This window comes from Prionailurus bengalensis, chromosome D2 (assembly GCF_016509475.1).
Source record: "Prionailurus bengalensis isolate Pbe53 chromosome D2, Fcat_Pben_1.1_paternal_pri, whole genome shotgun sequence".
Lineage (NCBI taxonomy): Eukaryota > Metazoa > Chordata > Mammalia > Carnivora > Felidae > Prionailurus > Prionailurus bengalensis.
The window spans coordinates 85,281,246-85,288,915 of NC_057351.1; positions in this window are offsets into that span (position 1 = coordinate 85,281,246).

The following is a 7,670-nucleotide window of genomic DNA, read 5'->3' on the forward strand; positions in this document are numbered from 1 at the left end:
TGGGGCAGCGTCAATGCTGGTGGGGCTGGTGTGGAGGGGTTGACGTGGCGTGGCTGGCGTGGTGGGGCTGGTGTGGCAGGGTTGGCGTGGTGGGGCTGGCATGCCAGGCCCTGGGTGGCTGCAGGGTCAGCCCCTGGCCGTTCAGGCCAGGGGTGCACAGCACCGCCCCATTTGAAAACAATCCCCCAGTCGTGCTTCTGCATTCAAGTCATTTCATTTGTGCTCTAAATCTGATTGTATTCAAATCGACATCCTTAGGGCTGTGTCCCTCTCCTGGAAGGAGAAATGGAGTGATTAAGAAATAAGATGGACATTTTTACCTTAAAAACGCCTCCACAAATGCTTCCTGGCGACTCCACGCACAGGACTGCAGCTCGTAGGCTTGTGTGGGGGACATGCTCCTCTGTAAAAACAAAGTGAATTACAGCTAGCACTCCAATTTACCAAAACAGATAGACCGCTAAGTTGAACTGCAGCGGATTGTTCACAAATGAATCCTACATTGGAGAGAACTCATCCGTCTCCACCTTCCCTGAGACTCACTGATAAGCCATAAATCCATTAGGAGAGCCTTTCCTCTGCCATTTACAGCCGAGGATCCGCGGCGTTCGGGGATGGTGTTCCCGGAGACGTGATTCATGTGGGGTGTATCATCAGGAGACAGCCGTCTTCAAGTCCCATTTTAATTTCCTTATGATCTGGGTAATATTTATTGTACAAACAAACGGAAACCTGTGCATATTTATGGGAAGTCTCAGAGCTTTTCGTGGGAGCGGCTGCATAAATCCGTGCGCTCGGAAAGGTTGGAGACAAGCAAAGTCCGGCTGGGCAGGGATCTTAGACATCACTTTCAATTAAAATGGAGTCGAGCAGAGCCGGATTACAATCATTCCTCATGTTTACATCGACTCCCGAGGCAGGGAGGGGAGCTAAGCTCCCCGTTCTCTGTCTCGTCAGGCTCTTGGCTGAAAGGGCAGACGCGTCCTTTTGGGGAATTTAAGGGAAGCGTGGCCTTCCCGAAGCCCTTTGTTTCCAGAGGGTGTGGACCGCAGGAGGTGGCCACCCCGGAAGGCTCGAGCAGGTTCTCTCCTGGGGGATTAGGGCCCAGCTCCACCATGGCGGCCACGTGGATGCTCTTGGGCAAAGCAAGTGAGAGCGGGCAGTGGAAGGACTCAGGGTGGAAACTTCCCTCTGAAACACATGGGTCACCCGTCTGGAGCCGGGTGAGCACGAGGCCTGTGTTGCTCCTCCCCCCCTCCCCACCCCAGAGGTCACCCCAGGTTCCCAGAAAGGCAGGGCTGGGAATGATGCCCTTCTGGGTCATCCCAGACAGAGCAGGTGGCCTGCCTGGTCCCACAGAAGCTTCATCTCAGGGCTGGGGGTGGAGCCTCCTTGCCTCCTAATCCTGCAACCTTGTCACATTCTCAGCGCGTTTCTCTAGAGATGTCTGGTTGTTGGGATGATACACGCGGGAACTGTACACGTGGGGGAAACAATGCACTGCCTACGGTATGCCCACCACCTGCACTGAGCATCTCTGGGGATCAGCGTGTCCCCTCGGGCAGCTCCCGCCTCTCCACGGGGATTTAAGGAGAAACAGCTCAGTGCCCCCAGTTTTGCACCCCAGGGATACACCCCAGGCCCCACTTCCTGGGCTTGGGCCCGGTCCTGAGGACTGTGCTCAGGGAGCCCAGTGGAAAGCCTACTGACGGAGAAAGTCGGAAGCCTTTCCAAGCACAAGCCAGTGGAGCTGAGGTAAAAGCATAATAAATTACTCAACTCTGAAAGTGTTGCAATTAGGCTGGGGAGATTCACTTCATGTCAGAAAATTGAACAAAAAAATATCAAATTTTGAGTATAGAAAAGGGGGAAAAAAAAACCCTTCGTTGAATAAACGAAACAAAGTGGCACTCTTAATAGCATGCCTAGTTCAAAACCCAGTTAGCTCTATAAGAATGAAGGGTGGGGGGCGGGCAGTGGTGCTCACGCCACAGCCTTATTTAAACAGCGGCATTCATCTGGAGGAAACAAGCCACTGTATTCAGAGGTAATTAATTTAGTAATTAGGAATAGAAACCACCAGCTCTTAGCAATCAAGGGTGTCTGTGCCTTAAGAGAAAATTTTGTGTTCTTATAGAAATGTGTCCAGGAAAATTGGAAAGATACAAGGGCAATGTCCTTTATAGTTATAACTAGAAAATATCTCTAAACTCTTGCAATCACATATACCCTGCGTGTAACGCTCTTTCGGCATGACTGGCTTATCTTGACTTTCTCTGATAGGAGCAAGAGAAAAACTGATAGGAAAGAGAAAAACTGGTTACAAGGGAATTTGTGTTGATTTGTCTTTTTGAAACTACTGACTGTCATCTTTACTGCACTGAACCTAATGTGTCCCTGTGGGGAAGAAGAGACACTCGTAAGGAAAGGGCGGGCGAGGGTGATGGCCGGAAAGAGAGCGCCATCCATTTAGGGTGGAAGAGGCTGTCAGCGTGCCCATTAGCTTGCCTGTCTCACCCCACTTAGTACCTGCAAGAACACATTTGTCTGGGGCAGCCTCTGTCTCAGAGCGCGGGCTCCTGGGGGAAACCCGGTGAGTAAGCCATTTTCGGGCTCTCGTGGCCTCGAAACATCCATCAGGGGAGACTGGGAGACAGGTCTTTACTTTCAGGTGATGGTGAGTCTCCAACATGCATAGAACAGCACTGAAAATGCAATCAGGGCAGAGGAAAGTGTGAGGAGGCTGGCATCAGCCTCCACCTGTTCTGCCCACCTGGACGAAAGACAGATTGGCTTCCCCGTCAAGCACGTGCAACGTGCACAAAGTTCTGGGGAGGAGGGATAGGTCGGCGCGGCCCCTCGGCACGCTGGTTGGGCTCCTCGGATGTCACCTCGTTATCTGGCAGTAGGCTTTTAATGAAATAAAGTATACGTTGCTTCTCAAGTTGGATGAAAATATCGAGCCCCCATTGCTGTCTGCAAGGCATCACTTGATTAGCATGATAAAACACAGTACTGCCTTACATCTGTCAGCACGCATATTCCTGGGGAAGTAATTACATGGTACCCAAGGATGTGGCTTAGTGCTTAATACAACTGCTTTCTAGGCCATGATGAAGACTGTGGCATCGATTTAATGCTCTCCCCCTTCGTGATGCCAAACAGCACTAAAAACGAAGTTTGAAAAGTGTTTTAAAAACATGAATTTTTAAAGGGAGAAGAGTACTTTTTAGATTAAAATACCCTTGGCCTCTGTTTCGCTATACAGCACGAGACCTGGTAGCTGTCCTTAAAACCATTTGGAGAAAAATCGAAATTATCTTCCCACGATGTTTCGTTCCATCCCGTTTTTGGTGTTTGGGCCATCTAACCACCCTCAATTTTGCATGCTTCCGGGAGAGAAAGAAAAACAAAGTTGTGCCCGATTATCTGATGCCACCATTTTTTAGCCTCAAGTGATGTTTATTAAAACATGCTCGGGAGGCAAAATTTGGGCTCCCACTCTGCTTTTGCTTCTGCCTAGCTCTGTGGATATTGACAAATTATACCTCTTTCCCTGCGTCAGTTTGCCAATGTATCAAGTTGGGATAATACGGCATCACCTTGTGAAATGGCCGTGGGAATTGAGTGAATACGCGTGAAACACTAAGCACAGAAATGACACTTCAGAGAAGCACCAGGAATAATTGCCATCGTCATGTCCTTTTTCAGCATGTCCTTATTGAGCATCTGGTGTGCTGGGCGCTGTTCTAGGTGTTAGGGTTGCTGTATCCAAGGAGACAGCATGGTAGCTACCCTAATAGACCTTATGTTTCTTGTAAAGATAGGGAAGAAAACAGGAAAAATAAACAAGATGTTTCTGAATGGGAGCAAAACTCTAAGGAGAAGGGAAGAGATGGTAACAAAGCATAGTGACGGACACTGGGTACCCACGGATGGATGGCCGAAGAAACCTCATAAAGAGGGGACTTTAAACCAAGACACGAATGATGAGACGGGACAATGTGACTGAAGGGCATTTCGAACAGAAACTCGCAGACCCAGAGGAGCTGGGGTGGAAATGAGTTTGACTTCTTTTAGCCAAGGAGAGAAGGCTTATGATCTTAGGGCTGGAACATCACGCCTGCTGTGTGCAAGTCTGAGATGGGGTTTCAGAAGCAGGCAGATGTCATGCTATCTAGACCCCGTAGGCATGGTAAGGAGCTGAATTCAATCCAAGTGGGATGGTGGAGGCATTGTGGTGTTTGAATGCATGATTTGTGCTCAGATTTTTAAGCTTGCTGTTGCTGCTGTGTGGGACGAGGGGACAGGAGAAGGGAAGCAGACAGGACAGGGAGGAAGGTGGTGGGTCTAGTGATGGAGGGGAGGACGGAGATTCAGGACTCACTGTAGGCTGGCAGAACCCACATGAGCTGCTAATGGCTTAGATGTGGAGCTGCTGGGGAGGGGACCAAGCACGACCCCCTTGGCTTGGAGTTTCAGCCCTGGGTGGCCCGGTCGCCAGTGCTGAGATTGGGGAGCATCTCCTGCGATTGCTCTTTGTCACTTCCTCTGCCTCATCAGGATTCAGGCAGCATCAGCAGGGTGACGAGGGCCAAAACCTTCTTGTATTCAGTTCAGAAGAAATTAGAGGCACTGAGGACAAATAGCATTTTTGGAACTGTTCTGGGAAGGCGAGGGGGGATGGAGCACAGCTGCAGGAGAGCGGAGAGAAGTTTACCCCTCGTTTACAATTACAGAAGTAGGGACTAGAAGGCCAAGGGTGAGGGCCAGTTTGCTCAATGCTGGGGGTTGGCGAGAATTGCTACAGCGGTGTCTTGCGTGGGGGCGGGTAGGACCTCCCGCACGACAGAAGGGCCTGTGCTTTGCAACTGGAGGGTAGGTAAGGTACGTGGGCACAAGTTCAGATGGATGGGCAGATGTGGTGGGAGGCAGTGGAAATTCAGTTCTGATTGTTTCTACCTTCTTGGTGCAGTAGGAAGCAAGGTCAGCCGGATGTGAACTTGGCAAAGCGGGGGGGGGGGGGGCATTGAGTATTTCAGGAGGCAGTACGAGTTTTGGAGGAGGGTATAGGATGCAGGCAAATAATATGCCATGACAAAATATTGAGGATTTCTGGACAGCATCAGGGTGCTCTCGGTGGCAGTGAACTTGGATTCAGAGCCAGTTAGTGTGGGCATGTGTTTTCTACAGTTACATTCAGTGAGGCAGGCAGTTGACATAGAGCAGGCAGAGAACTGAACTTACCTGGGTTGTAATTTAGCTAAACAGCCCAGCAAAGATAGGGAGGGAGGAGGGATTTGGGCATACGCACTGCAGTGACTGTAAAACTTAACCAAGGGTTTTAGTTTGAGTAAGGGGCAAAGTGTGGACATTTGGACGGGAGATAACAAAGCGGTGGTAAAATTAGAGGGCTGAAGGGGCGCCTGGGTGGCTCAGTCGGTTAAGCGTCTGACTTCAGCTCAGGTCATGATCTCACAGCTTGTGAGTTGGAGCCTCGCAACAGGCTCTGTGCTGACAGCTCAGAGCCTGGAGCCTGCCTCGGATTCTGTGTGCCCCCCTCTCTCTGCTCCTGTCCCACTCATGCTCTGTCTCTCTGTCTCCTTCAAAAATAAATGAAAACATTAAAAAATTTAAAAAGAAAATTAGTGGGCTGAAGATGGCAGTGAGGTGGGGGGTCGTTGGAATTGGGAGAATGCAAGGATGAGCTAAAGGTACTTGTCAGAGAGATGCTTGAACCTGAAATGCCCCTCAGTGATTGGTGGTGACACGTGCTGGGGTGCCAGTGAGAATGAGTGATGAAGGCACGCAGGGTGGAAGACAGAGTCACTGCAGGAGAGGAGGTCCATGCAGAGAAGAGACAGGAGGTTCAAATTCCAGTGGGAACAGTAGGAAAAATGTAAATCAGCCCATACTGGCATGGTTATCTCAGAACCCATGGACCCCTGCAATGTGCAAACGGCTGCTCCTTCACTGAAAAGTGAGATCAACAGGGCTCTGGTGTTTGCTCTTTAAACAGTGCATCCACACCCTTCCAGCCCCACTCTGTACGTCTAACAGTCCTGGACAATTTCTCCAAATTTGACACATCCCTCTGGAACTTTCCTCTGCCCCTATGTGTAAATGCAGCCAGCCCAACCCAGTCCTCTTTTTGTGAGTGAGGCCACCGCCATGCTCTGAGCTCCTGGAGAGTCTAGGACATCTGATATCGGTTCCTGTTCACCTGTAGCTGACTCTCTCAGCCCTGTTACTCCTGCTTGACCAATAACCCTCCAATGGCCTTTCATCCGCCATGACATGACCCAGCCCATCAGAGCTCAGCTCATTTCCTAACCACAGCACATCCCAGTATATCCTCAGATAACACCCTGGAGTGCATACCTCTGTCCATAATCCCGTGGCCCTTTTCATTCCCTGAAGCTGAAGTGAATCTCTGGTGGCTGATCTGGAACCACATGGTGAGTTAGTGTCTGACCTGAGACTAGAACTTTATTCTCCCAAATGTGAACGCTAAACCTTGTATCTTCCTTGACAGGTAGAAACTCGAACATCCAGTTATTTAAATAATGATGATAAGTATGAATCCTGATGCCAAGCAGTGTCTTCCTGTGACTTTTTCATGAACAGTCAGGATATCTGTGAGCAGCATCATGACTCCCAGTATTGCACACTTAGAGAAAAAAGGACAAAGGTATAATTTTTGCTAATGGATCATTATATTCTACTTACATATCTTTTTCTAATTATTATATTCATAAAAAATTATTGCTCCAAATCATGACATGAGATTCCTTTCTGTGCAGGCCTGAGCAATTTGCCAAGCCATCTGGGTGAGTGATTTAATTAGTGCCACCACTCCAACGTTAATGAGGCCAGGGTGGATGGGAGCCCCTCCACGGGACTCGTCGAGTTGCCTCTGTGTTCCAGCTATATTTGCAGGATGAGGATTTCTGGTAGGAGCCTGAGGCTCTGTGCAGGCTGGTGTATCAATCACACAGCTCAAGGGTTCAGTGCACTGTACGTGGGTGCACAGAGCAGTCATGAGAGGAGGAGAATGTGGGAGGACTGTGGAGGTGCCCCTTCAAAATCCAGGATTTTGACCTTAGGTCTGATATGCCCTCAGGAGGCAGCAGTGCCTAATGGGAAAGGCCCAGTTTTTGTGTTGGACAGACTTGGGCTCAAAGCTCAGCAGATGGGAAGTGGAAGGAGAATCATTATACTTTGTGTAAAAACATCATCAGGGAGTACAGGGATCTGCTTCTAAAAGATGTAGCTAAATGATGTTTCAGGACCAGGGACAGCGACCCCATGATTGAGCCCTCCTCATGGCCCCATCCTTCATGCCTTAGTCTTAGCGCGCTATTCTAAGGGGACCTGGGACTCGATAAACATTTGTAGGATGGATGAATGAATGTGTGAATGAGTTAGATACACTGTGCAACATCCGTATCCAACAAATCATAACCGGAGGACAAGCAGTGCCTAAAATTTGCCTTTTATGATTAGGAACACCCAAAGGAACTGGGTTTATTTATTCTTTCATATGCTCACTCTCCCAAGAAATATGTATTGAGTGTCTACTATGTTAAAGCTCCATTCTATGTGCTGAAAACACAGAAGAAAACAAGAGACCACGTCTCCGCTCTCATGTGGCCTCCGTGTTTAGTGAA